The following is a 17,050-nucleotide window of genomic DNA, read 5'->3' on the forward strand; positions in this document are numbered from 1 at the left end:
TCGGCACGCAATTTCTAATGACAGACTACTCCTCAAAAAATAAAATTGTAGCACAGTTCATACATTTTCTTTGGCTTAACAAGATTGTTGAGTGTTTTAAAGCTAATATATTGATGCCCTGAGTTATATTTTCCACTCAAATGAGTGGAAGGTTTCATTGATTCTATGGAGACAATCTGAGCCCCTAACCCTAACCTCCCAAACCCTTAGCTAGGGTTAGGGTTAGGATAATAAGAAAACATAGAGGATGTTTGATGACATGGTTGTGTTCTAGGACAGAAAGGATTTTTAGGAAAAGTGATATTTCAATGTTATCTTCACCTTTTTTTTCTTGCCTATATGGCTCTATGCAGTGCTTTAACCTGAATGGGAATGATGACTTAAATATCCAAAAAGCAAAAGTTTGAAAGAAAGGGCTTTGGCTTTTCAAAGTATTGCACTTGGCATTAATTGCACTGGCATTTTAACAGTTACAGCTAATATGTATTGGTTATTGCTGACACTTAACCTATTTAACCCTGAAACAATGCTCATCGAGAACACCATTCGGCACGCAATTTCTAATGACAGACTACTCCTCAAAAAATAAAATTGTAGCACAGTTCATACATTTTCTGTGGCTTAACAAGATTGTTGAGTGTTTTAAACCTAATATATTGATGCCCTGAGTTATACTTTCCACTCAAATGAGTGGAAGGTTTCATTGATTCTATGGAGACAATCTGAGCACCTAACCCTAACCTCCCAAACCCTTAGCTAGGGTTAGGGTTAGGATAATAAGAAAAGATAGAGGATGTTTGATGGCATGGTTGTGTTCTAGGACAGAAAGGATTGTTAGGAAAAGTGATATTTCAATGTTATCTTCACCTTTTTTTTCTTGCCTATATGGCTCTATGCACTGCTTTGCCCTGAATGGGAATGATGACTTAAATATCCAAAAAGCAAAAGTTTGAAAGAAAGGGCTTTGGCTTTTCAAAGTTTTGCATTTGGCATTAATTGCACTGGCATTTTAACAGTTACAGCTAATATGTATTGGTTATTCCTGACACTTAACCTATTTAACCCTGAAACAATGCTCATCGAGAACACCATTCGGCACGCAATTTCTAATGACAGACTACTCCTCAAAAAATAAAATTGTCGCACAGTTCATACATTTTCTGTGGCTTAACAAGATTGTTGAGTGTTTTAAACCTAATATATTGATGCCCTGAGTTATACTTTCCACTCAAATGAGTGGAAGGTTTCATTGATTCTATGGAGACAATCTGAGCCCCTAACCCTAACCTCCCAAACCCTTAGCTAGGGTTAGGGTTAGGATAATAAGAAAAGATAGAGGATGTTTGATGGCATGGTTGTGTTCTAGGACACAAAGGATTGTTAGCAAAAGTGATATTTCAATGTTATCTTCACCTTTTTTTTCTTGCCTATATGGCTCTATGCACTGCTTTGCCCTGAATGGGAATGATGAATTAAATATCCAAAAAGCAAAAGTTTGAAAGAAAGGGCTTTGGCTTTTCAAAGTCTTGCATTTGGCATTAATTGCACTGGCATTTTAACAGTTACAGCTAATATGTATTGGTTATTGCTGACACTTAACCTATTTAACCCTGAAACAATGCTCATCGAGAACACCATTCGGCACGCCATTTCTAATGACAGACTACTCCGCAAAAAATAAAATTGTAGCACAGTTCATACATTTTCTGTGGCTTAACAAGATTGTTGAGTGTTTTAAAGCTAATATATTGATGCCCTGAGTTATATTTTCCACTCAAATGAGTGGAAGGTTTCATTGATTCTATGGAGACAATCTGAGCCCCTAACCCTAACCTCCCAAACCCTTAGCTAGGGTTAGGGTTAGGATAATAAGAAAAGATAGAGGATGTTTGATGGCATGGTTGTGTTCTAGGACAGAAAGGATTGTTAGGAAAAGTGATATTTCAATGTTATCTTCACCTTTTTTTTCTTGCCTATATGGCTCTATGCACTGCTTTGACCTGAATGGGAATGATGACTTAAATATCCAAAAAGCAAAAGTTTGAAAGAAAGGGCTTTGGCTTTTCAAAGTTTTGCATTTGGCATTAATTGCACTGGCATTTTAACAGTTACAGCTAATATGTATTGGTTATTCCTGACACTTAACCTATTTAACCCTGAAACAATGCTCATCGAGAACACCATTCGGCACGCAATTTCTAATGACAGACTACTCCTCAAAAAATAAAATTGTAGCACAGTTCATACATTTTCTGTGGCTTAACAAGATTGTTGAGTGTTTTAAACCTAATATATTGATGCCCTGAGTTATACTTTCCACTCAAATGAGTGGAAGGTTTCATTGATTCTATGGAGACAATCTGAGCACCTAACCCTAACCTCCCAAACCCTTAGCTAGGGTTAGGGTTAGGATAATAAGAAAAGATAGAGGATGTTTGATGGCATGGTTGTGTTCTAGGACAGAAAGGATTGTTAGGAAAAGTGATATTTCAATGTTATCTTCACCTTTTTTTTCTTGCCTATATGGCTCTATGCAGTGCTTTGCCCTGAATGGGAATGATGACTTAAATATCCAAAAAGCAAAAGTTTGAAAGAAAGGGCTTTGGATTTTCAAAGTTTTTCATTTGGCATTAATTGCACTGGCATTTTAACAGTTACAGCTAATATGTATTGGTTATTCCTGACACTTAACCTATTTAACCCTGAAACAATGCTCATCGAGAACACCATTCGGCACGCAATTTCTAATGACAGACTACTCCTCAAAACATAAAATTGTAGCACAGTTCATACATTTTCTATGGCTTAACAAGATTGTTGAGTGTTTTAAACCTAATATATTGATGCCCTGAGTTATATTTTCCACTCAAATGAGTTGAAGGTTTCATTGATTCTATGGAGACAATCTGAGCCCCTAACCCTTACCTCCCAAACCCTTAGCTAGGGTTAGGGTTAGGATAACAAGAAAAGATAGAGGATGTTTGATGGCATGGTTGTGTTCTAGGACAGAAAGGATTGTTAGGAAAAGTGATATTTCAATGTTATCTTCACCTTTTTTTTCTTGCCTATATGGCTCTATGCACTGCTTTGCCCTGAATGGGAATGATGACTTAAATATCCAAAAAGCAAAAGTTTGAAAGAAAGGGCTTTGGCTTTTCAAAGTTTTGCACTTGGCATTAATTGCACTGGCATTTTAACAGTTACAGCTAATATGTATTGGTTATTCCTGACCCTTATCCTATTTAACCCTGAAACAATGCTCATCGAGAACACCATTCGGCACGCAATTTCTAATGACAGACTACTCCTCAAAAAATAAAATTGTAGCACAGTTCATACATTTTCTATGGCTTAACAAGATTGTTGAGTGTTTTAAACCTAATATATTGATGCCCTGAGTTATATTTTCCACTCAAATGAGTGGAAGGTTTCATTGATTCTATGGAGACAATCTGAGCCCCTAACCCTAACCTCCCAAACCCTTAGCTAGGGTTAGGGTTTGGATAATAAGAAAACATAGAGGATGTTTGATGGCATGGTTGTGTTCTAGGACAGAAAGGATTGTTAGGAAAAGTGATATTTCAATGTTATCTTCACCTTTTTTTTCTTGCCTATATGGCTCTATGCACTGCTTTGCCCTGAATGGGAATGATGACTTAATATCCAAAAAGCAAAAGTTTGAAAGAAAGGGCTTTGGCTTTTCAAAGTATTGCACTTGGCATTAATTGCACTGGAATTTTTACAGTTACAGCTAATATGTATTGGTTATTGCTGACACTTAACCTATTTAACCCTGAAACAATGCTCATCGAGAACACCATTCGGCACGCAATTTCTAATGACAGACTACTCCTCAAAAAATAAAATTGTAACACAGTTCATACATTTTCTGTGGCTTAACAAGATTGTTGAGTGTTTTAAACCTAATATATTGATGCCCTGAGTTATATTTTCCACTCAAATGAGTGGAAGGTTTCATTGATTCTATGGAGACAATCTGAGCCCCTAACCCTAACCTCCCAAACCTTTAGCTAGGGTTAGGGTTAGGATAATAAGAAAAGATAGAGGATGTTTGATGGCATGGTTGTGTTCTAGGACAGAAAGGATTGTTAGGAAAAGTGATATTTCAATGTTATCTTCACCTTTTTTTTCTTGCCTATATGGCTCTATGCACTGCTTTGCCCTGAATGGGAATGATGACTTAAATATCCAAAAAGCAAAAGTTTGAAAGAAAGGGATTTGGCTTTTCAAAGTTTTGCATTTGGCATTAATTGCACTGGCATTTTAACAGTTACAGCTAATATGTATTGGTTATTCCTGACCCTTAACCTATTTAACCCTGAAACAATGCTCATCGAGAACACCATTCGGCACGCAATTTCTAATGACAGACTTCTCCTCAAAAAATAAAATTGTAGCACAGTTCATACATTTTCTATGGCTTAACAAGATTGTTGAGTGTTTTAAACCTAATATATTGATGCCCTGAGTTATATTTTCCACTCAAATGAGTTGAAGGTTTCATTGATTCTATGGAGACAATCTGAGCCCCTAACCCTTACCTCCCAAACCCTTAGCTAGGGTTAGGGTTAGGATAACAAGAAAAGATAGAGGATGTTTGATGGCATGGTTGTGTTCTAGGACAGAAAGGATTGTTAGGAAAAGTGATATTTCAATGTTATCTTCACCTTTTTTTTCTTGCCTATATGGCTCTATGCACTGCTTTGCCCTGAATGGGAATGATGACTTAAATATCCAAAAAGCAAAAGTTTGAAAGAAAGGGCTTTGGCTTTTCAAAGTTTTGCATTTGGCATTAATTGCACTGGCATTTTAACAGTTACAGCTAATATGTATTGGTTATTCCTGACACTTAACCTATTTAACCCTGAAACAATGCTCATCGAGAACACCATTCGGCACGCAATTTCTAATGACAGACTACTCCTCAAAACATAAAATTGTAGCACAGTTCATACATTTTCTATGGCTTAACAAGATTGTTGAGTGTTTTAAACCTAATATATTGATGCCCTGAGTTATATTTTCCACTCAAATGAGTTGAAGGTTTCATTGATTCTATGGAGACAATCTGAGCCCCTAACCCTTACCTCCCAAACCCTTAGCTAGGGTTAGGGTTAGGATAACAAGAAAAGATAGAGGATGTTTGATGGCATGGTTGTGTTCTAGGACAGAAAGGATTGTTAGGAAAAGTGATATTTCAATGTTATCTTCACCTTTTTTTTCTTGCCTATATGGCTCTATGCACTGCTTTGCCCTGAATGGGAATGATGACTTAAATATCCAAAAAGCAAAAGTTTGAAAGAAAGGGCTTTGGCTTTTCAAAGTTTTGCATTTGGCATTAATTGCACTGGCATTTTAACAGTTACAGCTAATATGTATTGGTTATTCCTGACACTTAACCTATTTAACCCTGAAACAATGCTCATCGAGAACACCATTCGGCACGCAATTTCTAATGACAGACTACTCCTCAAAACATAAAATTGTAGCACAGTTCATACATTTTCTATGGCTTAACAAGATTGTTGAGTGTTTTAAACCTAATATATTGATGCCCTGAGTTATATTTTCCACTCAAATGAGTGGAAGGTTTCATTGATTCTATGGAGACAATCTGAGCCCCTAACCCTAACCTCCCAAACCCTTAGCTAGGGTTAGGGTTAGGATAATAAGAAATGATAGAGGATGTTTGATGGCATGGTTGTGTTCTAGGACAGAAAGGATTGTTAGGAAAAGTGATATTTCAATGTTATCTTCACCTTTTTTTTCTTGCCTATATGGCTCTATGCACTGCTTTGCCCTGAATGGGAATGATGACTTAAATATCCAAAAAGCAAAAGTTTGAAAGAAAGGGCTTTGGCTTTTCAAAGTATTGCACTTGGCATTAATTGCACTGGAATTTTTACAGTTACAGCTAATATGTATTGGTTATTGCTGACACTTAACCTATTTAACCCTGAAACAATGCTCATCGAGAACACCATTCGGCACGCAATTTCTAATGACAGACTACTCCTCAAAAAATAAAATTGTAACACAGTTCATACATTTTCTGTGGCTTAACAAGATTGTTGAGTGTTTTAAACCTAATATATTGATGCCCTGAGTTATATTTTCCACTCAAATGAGTGGAAGGTTTCATTGATTCTATGGAGACAATCTGAGCCCCTAACCCTAACCTCCCAAACCCTTAGCTAGGGTTAGGGTTTGGATAATAAGAAAACATAGAGGATGTTTGATGGCATGGTTGTGTTCTAGGACAGAAAGGATTGTTAGGAAAAGTGATATTTCAATGTTATCTTCACCTTTTTTTTCTTGCCTATATGGCTCTATGCACTGCTTTGCCCTGAATGGGAATGATGAATTAAATATCCAAAAAGCAAAAGTTTGAAAGAAAGGGCTTTGGCTTTTCAAAGTCTTGCATTTGGCATTAATTGCACTGGCATTTTAACAGTTACAGCTATTATGTATTGGTTATTGCGGACACTTAACCTATTTAACCCTGAAACAATGCTCATCGAGAACACCATTCGGCACGCCATTTCTAATGACAGACTACTCCGCAAAAAATAAAATTGTAGCACAGTTCATACATTTTCTGTGGCTTAACAAGATTGTTGAGTGTTTTAAAGCTAATATATTGATGCCCTGAGTTATATTTTCCACTCAAATGAGTGGAAGGTTTCATTGATTCTATGGAGACAATCTGAGCCCCTAACCCTAACCTCCCAAACCCTTAGCTAGGGTTAGGGTTAGGATAATAAGAAAAGATAGAGGATGTTTGATGGCATGGTTGTGTTCTAGGACAGAAAGGATTGTTAGGAAAAGTGATATTTCAATGTTATCTTCACCTTTTTTTTCTTGCCTATATGGCTCTATGCACTGCTTTGCCCTGAATGGGAATGATGACTTAAATATCCAAAAAGCAAAAGTTTGAAAGAAAGGGCTTTGGCTTTTCAAAGTTTTGCATTTGGCATTAATTGCACTGGCATTTTAACAGTTACATTTAATATGTATTGATTATTCCTGACACTTAACCTATTTAACCTTGAAACAATGCTCATCGAGAACACCATTCGGAACGCCATTTCTAATGACAGACTACTCCGCAAAAAATAAAATTGTAGCACAGTTCATACATTTTCTGTGGCTTAACAAGATTGTTGAGTGTTTTAAAGCTAATATATTGATGCCCTGAGTTATATTTTCCACTCAAATGAGTGGAAGGTTTCATTGATTCTATGGAGACAATCTGAGCCCCTAACCCTAACCTCCCAAACCCTTAGCTAGGGTTAGGGTTAGGATAATAAGAAAAGATAGAGGATGTTTGATGGCATGGTTGTGTTCTAGGACAGAAAGGATTGTTAGGAAAAGTGATATTTCAATGTTATCTTCACCTTTTTTTTCTTGCCTATATGGCTCTATGCACTTCTTTGCCCTGAATGGGAATGATGACTTAAATATCCAAAAAGCAAAAGTTTGAAAGAAAGGGCTTTGGCTTTTCAAAGTTTTGCATTTGGCATTAATTGCACTGGCATTTTAACAGTTACATTTAATATGTATTGATTATTCCTGACACTTAACCTATTTAACCTTGAAACAATGCTCATCGAGAACACCATTCGGAACGCAATTTCTAATGACAGACTACTCCTCAAAAAATAAAATTGTAGCACAGTTCATACATTTTCTGTGGCTTAACAAGATTGTTGAGTGTTTTAAACCTAATATATTGATGCCCTGAGTTATACTTTCCACTCAAATGAGTGGAAGGTTTCATTGATTCTATGGAGACAATCTGAGCCCCTAACCCTAACCTCCCAAACCCTTAGCTAGGGTTAGGGTTAGGATAATAAGAAAAGATAGAGGATGTTTGATGGCATGGTTGTGTTCTAGGACAGAAAGGATTGTTAGGAAAAGTGATATTTCAATGTTATCTTCACCTTTTTTTTCTTGCCTATATGGCTCTATGCACTGCTTTGCCCTGAATGGGAATGATGACTTAAATATCCAAAAAGCAAAAGTTTGAAAGAAAGGGCTTTGGATTTTCAAAGTTTTTCATTTGGCATTAATTGCACTGAAATTCTAACAGTTACAGCTAATATGTATTGGTTATTCCTGACACTTAACCTATTTAACCCTGAAACAATGCTCATCGAGAACACCATTCGGCACGCAATTTCTAATGACAGACTACTCCTCAAAAAATAAAATTGTAGCACAGTTCATACATTTTCTTTGGCTTAACAAGATTGTTGAGTGTTTTAAAGCTAATATATTGATGCCCTGAGTTATATTTTCCACTCAAATGAGTGGAAGGTTTCATTGATTCTATGGAGACAATCTGAGCCCCTAACCCTAACCTCCCAAACCCTTAGCTAGGGTTAGGGTTAGGATAATAAGAAAACATAGAGGATGTTTGATGGCATGGTTGTGTTCTAGGACAGAAAGGATTTTTAGGAAAAGTGATATTTCAATGTTATCTTCACCTTTTTTTTCTTGCCTATATGGCTCTATGCAGTGCTTTAACCTGAATGGGAATGATGACTTAAATATCCAAAAAGCAAAAGTTTGAAAGAAAGGGCTTTGGCTTTTCAAAGTATTGCACTTGGCATTAATTGCACTGGCATTTTAACAGTTACAGCTAATATGTATTGGTTATTCCTGACCCTTATCCTATTTAACCCTGAAACAATGCTCATCGAGAACACCATTCGGCACGCCATTTCTAATGACAGACTACTCCGCAAAAAATAAAATTGTAGCACAGTTCATACATTTTCTGTGGCTTAACAAGATTGTTGAGTGTTTTAAAGCTAATATATTGATGCCCTGAGTTATATTTTCCACTCAAATGAGTGGAAGGTTTCATTGATTCTATGGAGACAATCTGAGCCCCTAACCCTAACCTCCCAAACCCTTAGCTAGGGTTAGGGTTAGGATAATAAGAAAACATAGAGGATGTTTGATGGCATGGTTGTGTTCTAGGACAGAAAGGATTGTTAGCAAAAGTGATATTTCAATGTTATCTTCACCTTTTTTTTCTTGCCTATATGGCTCTATGCACTGCTTTGCCCTGAATGGGAATGATGAATTAAATATCAAAAAAGCAAAAGTTTGAAAGAAAGGGCTTTGGCTTTTCAAAGTCTTGCATTTGGCATTAATTGCACTGGCATTTTAACAGTTACAGCTAATATGTATTGGTTATTGCTGACACTTAACCTATTTAACCCTGAAACAATGCTCATCGAGAACACCATTCGGCACGCCATTTCTAATGACAGACTACTCCGCAAAAAATAAAATTGTAGAACAGTTCATACATTTTCTGTGGCTTAACAAGATTGTTGAGTGTTTTAAAGCTAATATATTGATGCCCTGAGTTATATTTTCCACTCAAATGAGTGGAAGGTTTCATTGATTCTATGGAGACAATCTGAGCCCCTAACCCTAACCTCCCAAACCCTTAGCTAGGGTTAGGGTTAGGATAATAAGAAAAGATAGAGGATGTTTGATGGCATGGTTGTGTTCTAGGACAGAAAGGATTGTTAGGAAAAGTGATATTTCAATGTTATCTTCACCTTTTTTTTCTTGCCTATATGGCTCTATGCACTGCTTTGCCCTGAATGGGAATGATGACTTAAATATCCAAAAAGCAAAAGTTTGAAAGAAAGGGCTTTGGCTTTTCAAAGTTTTGCATTTGGCATTAATTGCACTGGCATTTTAACAGTTACATTTAATATGTATTGATTATTCCTGACACTTAACCTATTTAACCTTGAAACAATGCTCATCGAGAACACCATTCGGAACGCAATTTCTAATGACAGACTACTCTTCAAAAAATAAAATTGTAGCACAGTTCATACATTTTCTGTGGCTTAACAAGATTGTTGAGTGTTTTAAACCTAATATATTGATGCCCTGAGTTATACTTTCCACTCAAATGAGTGGAAGGTTTCATTGATTCTATGGAGACAATCTGAGCCCCTAACCCTAACCTCCCAAACCTTTAGCTAGGGTTAGGGTTAGGATAATAAGAAAAGATAGAGGATGTTTGATGGCATGGTTGTGTTCTAGGACAGAAAGGATTGTTAGGAAAAGTGATATTTCAATGTTATCTTCACCTTTTTTTTCTTGCCTATATGGCTCTATGCACTGCTTTGCCCTGAATGGGAATGATGACTTAAATATCCAAAAAGAAAAAGTTTGAAAGAAGGGGCTTTGGATTTTCAAAGTTTTGCATTTGGCATTAATTGCACTGAAATTCTAACAGTTACAGCTAATATGTATTGGTTATTCCTGACCCTTATCCTATTTAACCCTGAAACAATGCTCATCGAGAACACCATTCGGAACGCAATTTCTAATGACAGACTACTCCTCAAAAAATAAAATTGTAGCACAGTTCATACATTTTCTTTGGCTTAACAAGATTGTTGAGTGTTTTAAAGCTAATATATTGATGCCCTGAGTTATATTTTCCACTCAAATGAGTGGAAGGTTTCATTGATTCTATGGAGACAATCTGAGCCCCTAACCCTAACCTCCCAAACCCTTAGCTAGGGTTAGGGTTAGGATAATAAGAAAAGATAGAGGATGTTTGATGGCATGGTTGTGTTCTAGGACAGAAAGGATTGTTAGGAAAAGTGATATTTCAATGTTATCGTTACCTTTTTTTCTTGCCTATATGGCTCTATGCACTGCTTTGCCCTGAATGGGAATGATGACTTAAATATCCAAAAAGCAAACGTTTGAAAGAAAGGGCTTTGGCTTTTCAAAGTTTTGCATTTGGCATTAATTGCACTGGCATTTTAACAGTTACATTTAATATGTATTGGTTATTCCTGACCCTTAACCTATTTAACCCTGAAACAATGCTCATCGAGAACACCATTCGGCACGCAATTTCTAATGACAGACTACTCCTCAAAAAATAAAATTGTAGCACAGTTCATACATTTTCTTTGGCTTAACAAGATTGTTGAGTGTTTTAAACCTAATATATTGATGCCCTGAGTTATATTTTCCACTCAAATGAGTGGAAGGTTTCATTGATTCTATGGAGACAAGCTGAGCCCCTAACCCTAACCTCCAAAACCCTTAGCTAGGGTTAGGGTTAAGATAATAAGAAAACATAGATGTTTGATGGCATGGTTGTGTTCTAGGACAGAAATGATTTATAGGAAAAGTGATATTTCAATGTTATCTTCACCTTTTTTTTCTTGCCTATATGGCTCTATGCACCGCTTTGCCCTGAATGGGAATGATGACTTAAATATCCAAATAGCAAAAGTTTGAAAAAAAAGGCTTTGGCTTTTCAAAGTTTTGCACTTGGCATTAATTGCACTGGCATTTTAACAGTTACAGCTAATATGTATTGGTTATTCCTGACCCTTAACTTATTTAACCATGAAACAATGCTCATCGAGAACACCATTCGGCACGTAATTTCTAATGACAGACTACTCCTCAAAAAATAAAATTGTAGAACAGTTCATACATTTTCTGTGGCTTAACAAGATTTTTGAGTGTTTTAAAGCTAAGATATTAATGCCCTGAGTTATATTTTCCACTCAAATGAGTGGAAGGTTTCATTGATTCTATGGAGACAATCTGAGCCCCTAACCCTAACCTCCCAAACCCTTAGCTAGGGTTAGGGTTAAGATAATAAGAAAACATAGATGTTTGATGGCATGGTTGTGTTCTAGGACAGAAATGATTTATAGGAAAAGTGATATTTCAATGTTATCTTCACCTTTTTTTTCTAGCCTATATGGCTCTATGCACCGCTTTGCCCTGAATGGGAATGATGACTTAAATATCCAAATAGCAAAAGTTTGAAAGAAAAGGCTTTGGCTTTTCAAAGTTTTGCACTTGGCATTAAAATGCACTGGCATTTTAACAGTTACAGCTAATATGTATTGGTTATTCCTGACCCTTAACTTATTTAACCATGAAACAATGCTCATCGAGAACACCATTCGGCACGCAATTTCTAATGACAGACTACTCCTCAAAAAATAAAATTGTAGCACAGTTCATACATTTTCTGTGGCTTAACAAGATTGTTGAGTGTTTTAAAGCTAATATATTGATGCCCTGAGTTATATTTTCCACTCAAATGAGTGGAAGGTTTCATTGATTCTATGGAGACAATCTGAGCCCCTAACCCTAACCTCCCAAACCCTTAGCTAGGGTTAGGGTTAGGATAATAAGAAAACATAGAGGATGTTTGATGGCATGGTTGTGTTCTAGGACAGAAAGGATTGTTAGGAAAAGTGATATTTCAATGTTATCTTCACCTTTTTTTTCTTGCCTATATGGCTCTATGCACTGCTTTGCCCTGAATGGGAATGATGACTTAAATATCCAAAAAGCAAAAGTTTGAAAGAAAGGGCTTTGGCTTTTCAAAGTTTTGCACTTGGCATTAATTGCACTGGCATTTTAACAGTTACAGCAAATATGTATTGGTTATTCCTGACCCTTAACTTATTTAACCATGAAACAATGCTCATCGAGAACACCATTCGGCACGTAATTTCTAATGACAGACTACTCCTCAAAAAATAAAATTGTAGCACAGTTCATACATTTTCTGTGGCTTAACAAGATTGTTGAGTGTTTTAAAGCTAATATATTGATGCCCTGAGATATATTTTCCACTCAAATGAGTGGAAGGTTTCATTGATTCTATGGAGACAATCTGAGCCCCTAACCCTAACCTCCCAAACCCTTAGCTAGGGTTAGGGTTAGGATAATAAGAAAACATAGAGGATGTTTGATGGCATGGTTGTGTTCTAGGACAGAAAGGATTTTTAGGAAAAGTGATATTTCAATGTTATCTTCACCTTTTTTTTCTTGCCTATATGGCTCTATGCACTGCTTTGCCCTGAATGGGAATGATGACTTAAATATCCAAAAAGCAAAAGTTTGAAAGAAAGGGTTTTAGCTTTTCAAAGTTTTGCATTTGGCATTAATTGCACTGAAATTCTAACAGTTACAGCTAATATGTATTGGTTATTCCTGACACTTAACCTATTTAACCCTTAATCAATGCTCATCGAGAACACCATTCGGCACGCAATTTCTAATGACAGACTACTCCTCAAAAAATAAAATTGTAGCACAGTTCATACATTTTCTTTGGCTTAACAAGATTGTTGAGTGTTTTAAAGCTAATGTATTGATGCCCTGAGTTATATTTTCCACTCAAATGAGTGGAAGGTTTCATTGATTCTATGGAGACAATCTGAGCCCCTAACCCTAACCTCCCAAACCCTTAGCTAGGGTTAGGGTTAGGATAATAAGAAAAGATAGAGGATGTTTGATGGCATGGTTGTGTTCTAGGACAGAAAGGATTGTTAGGAAAAGTGATATTTAAATGTTATCTTCACCTTTTTTTTCTTGCCTATATGGCTCTATGCACTGCTTTGCCCTGAATGGGAATGATGACTTAAATATCTAAAAAGCAAAAGTTTGAAAGAAAGGGCTTTGGCTTTTCAAAGTTTTACATGTGGCATTAATTGCACTGGCATTTTAACAGTTACAGCTAATATGTATTGGTTATTCCTGACACTTAACCTATTTAACCCTTAATCAATGCTCATCGAGAACACCATTCGGCACGCAATTTCTAATGACAGACTACTCCTCAAGAAATAAAATTGTAGCACAGTTCATACATTTTCTATGACTTAACAAGATTGTTGAGTGTTTTAAACCTAATATATTGATGCCCTGAGTTATATTTTCCACTCAAATGAGTGGTAGGTTTCATTGATTCTATGGAGACAATCTGAGCCCCTAACCCTAACCTCCCAAACCCTTAGCTAGGGTTAGGGTTAGGATAATAAGAAAAGATAGAGGATGTTTGATGGCATGGTTGTGTTCTAGGACAGAAAGGATTTTTAGGAAAAGTGATATTTCAATGTTATCTTCACCTTTTTTTTCTTGCCTATATGGCTCTATGCACTGCTTTGCCCTGAATGGGAATGATGACTTAAATATCCAAAAAGCAAAAGTTTGAAAGAAAGGGCTTTGGATTTTCAAAGTTTTGCATTGGGCATTAATTGCACTGGCATTTTAACAGTTACATTTAATATGTATTGGTTATTCCTGACACTTAACCTATTTAACCTTGAAACAATGCTCATCGAGAACACCATTCGGAACGCCATTTCTAATGACAGACTACTCCGCAAAAAATAAAATTGTAGCACAGTTCATACATTTTCTGTGGCTTAACAAGATTGTTGAGTGTTTTAAAGCTAATATATTGATGCCCTGAGTTATATTTTCCACTCAAATGAGTGGAAGGTTTCATTGATTCTATGGAGACAATCTGAGCCCCTAACCCTAACCTCCCAAACCCTTAGCTAGGGTTAGGGTTAGGATAATAAGAAAAGATAGAGGATGTTTGATGGCATGGTTGTGTTCTAGGACAGAAAGGATTGTTAGGAAAAGTGATATTTCAATGTTATCTTCACCTTTTTTTTCTTGCCTATATGGCTCTATGCACTGCTTTGCCCTGAATGGGAATGATGACTTAAATATCCAAAAAGAAAAAGTTTGAAAGAAGGGGCTTTGGATTTTCAAAGTTTTGCATTTGGCATTAATTGCACTGAAATTCTAACAGTTACAGCTAATATGTATTGGTTATTCCTGACCCTTATCCTATTTAACCCTGAAACAATGCTCATCGAGAACACCATTCGGAACGCAATTTCTAATGACAGACTACTCCTCAAAAAATAAAATTGTAGCACAGTTCATACATTTTCTTTGGCTTAACAAGATTGTTGAGTGTTTTAAAGCTAATATATTGATGCCCTGAGTTATATTTTCCACTCAAATGAGTGGAAGGTTTCATTGATTCTATGGAGACAATCTGAGCCCCTAACCCTAACCTCCCAAACCCTTAGCTAGGGTTAGGGTTAGGATAATAAGAAAAGATAGAGGATGTTTGATGGCATGGTTGTGTTCTAGGACAGAAAGGATTGTTAGGAAAAGTGATATTTCAATGTTATCGTTACCTTTTTTTCTTGCCTATATGGCTCTATGCACTGCTTTGCCCTGAATGGGAATGATGACTTAAATATCCAAAAAGCAAAAGTTTGAAAGAAAGGGCTTTGGCTTTTCAAAGTTTTGCATTTGGCATTAATTGCACTGGCATTTTAACAGTTACATTTAATATGTATTGGTTATTCCTGACCCTTAACCTATTTAACCCTGAAACAATGCTCATCGAGAACACCATTCGGCACGCAATTTCTAATGACAGACTACTCCTCAAAAAATAAAATTGTAGCACAGTTCATACATTTTCTTTGGCTTAACAAGATTGTTGAGTGTTTTAAACCTAATATATTGATGCCCTGAGTTATATTTTCCACTCAAATGAGTGGAAGGTTTCATTGATTCTATGGAGACAAGCTGAGCCCCTAACCCTAACCTCCAAAACCCTTAGCTAGGGTTAGGGTTAAGATAATAAGAAAACATAGATGTTTGATGGCATGGTTGTGTTCTAGGACAGAAATGATTTATAGGAAAAGTGATATTTCAATGTTATCTTCACCTTTTTTTTCTTGCCTATATGGCTCTATGCACTGCTTTGCCCTGAATGGGAATGATGACTTAAATATCCAAATAGCAAAAGTTTGAAAAAAAAGGCTTTGGCTTTTCAAAGTTTTGCACTTGGCATTAATTGCACTGGCATTTTAACAGTTACAGCTAATATGTATTGGTTATTCCTGACCCTTAACTTATTTAACCATGAAACAATGCTCATCGAGAACACCATTCGGCACGTAATTTCTAATGACAGACTACTCCTCAAAAAATAAAATTGTAGAACAGTTCATACATTTTCTGTGGCTTAACAAGATTGTTGAGTGTTTTAAAGCTAATATATTGATGCCCTGAGATATATTTTCCACTCAAATGAGTGGAAGGTTTCATTGATTCTATGGAGACAATCTGAGCCCCTAACCCTAACCTCCCAAACCCTTAGCTAGGGTTAGGGTTAGGATAATAAGAAAACATAGAGGATGTTTGATGGCATGGTTGTGTTCTAGGACAGAAAGGATTTTTAGGAAAAGTGATATTTCAATGTTATCTTCACCTTTTTTTTCTTGCCTATATGGCTCTATGCACTGCTTTGCCCTGAATGGGAATGATGACTTAAATATCCAAAAAGCAAAAAGTTTGAAAGAAAGGGCTTTGGCTTTTCAAAGTTTTGAATTTGGCATTAATTGCACTGAAATTCTAACAGTTACAGCTAATATGTATGGGTTATTCCTGACCCTTAACCTATTTAACCCTGAAACAATGCTCATCGAGAACACCATTCGGCACGCAATTTCTAATGACAGACTACTGCTCAAAAAATAAAATTGTAGCACAGTTCATACATTTTCTGTGGCTTAACAAGATTGTTGAGTGTTTTAAACCTATTATATTGATGCCCTGAATTATATTTTCCACTCAAATGAGTGGAAGGTTTCATTGATTCTATGGAGACAATCTGAGCCCCTAACCCTAACTTCCCAAACCCTTAGCTAGGGTTAGGGTTAGGATAATAAGAAAACATAGATGTTTGATGGCATGGTTGTGTTCTAGGACAGAAAGGATTTATAGGAAAAGTGATATTTTAATGTTATCTTCACCTTTTTTTTCTTGCCTATATGGCTCTATGCACTGCTTTGCCCTGAATGGGAATGATGACTTAAATATCCAAAAAGCAAAAGTTTGAAAGAAAGGGCTTTGGATTTTCAAAGTTTTGCATTTGGCATTAATTGCACTGAAATTCTAACAGTTACAGCTAATATGTATTGGTTATTCCTGACCCTTAACCTATTTAACCCTGAAACAATGCTCATCGAGAACACAATTCGGCATGCAATTTCTAATGACAGACTACTGCTCAAAAAATAAAATTGTAGCACAGTTCATACATTTTCTGTGGCTTAACAAGATTGTTGAGTGTTTTAAAGCTAATATATTGATGCCCTGAGTTATATTTTCCACT

The sequence above is a fragment of the Lepisosteus oculatus genome, chromosome 7 (genome assembly GCF_040954835.1).
Source record: "Lepisosteus oculatus isolate fLepOcu1 chromosome 7, fLepOcu1.hap2, whole genome shotgun sequence".
NCBI classification, from domain to species: domain Eukaryota; kingdom Metazoa; phylum Chordata; class Actinopteri; order Semionotiformes; family Lepisosteidae; genus Lepisosteus; species Lepisosteus oculatus.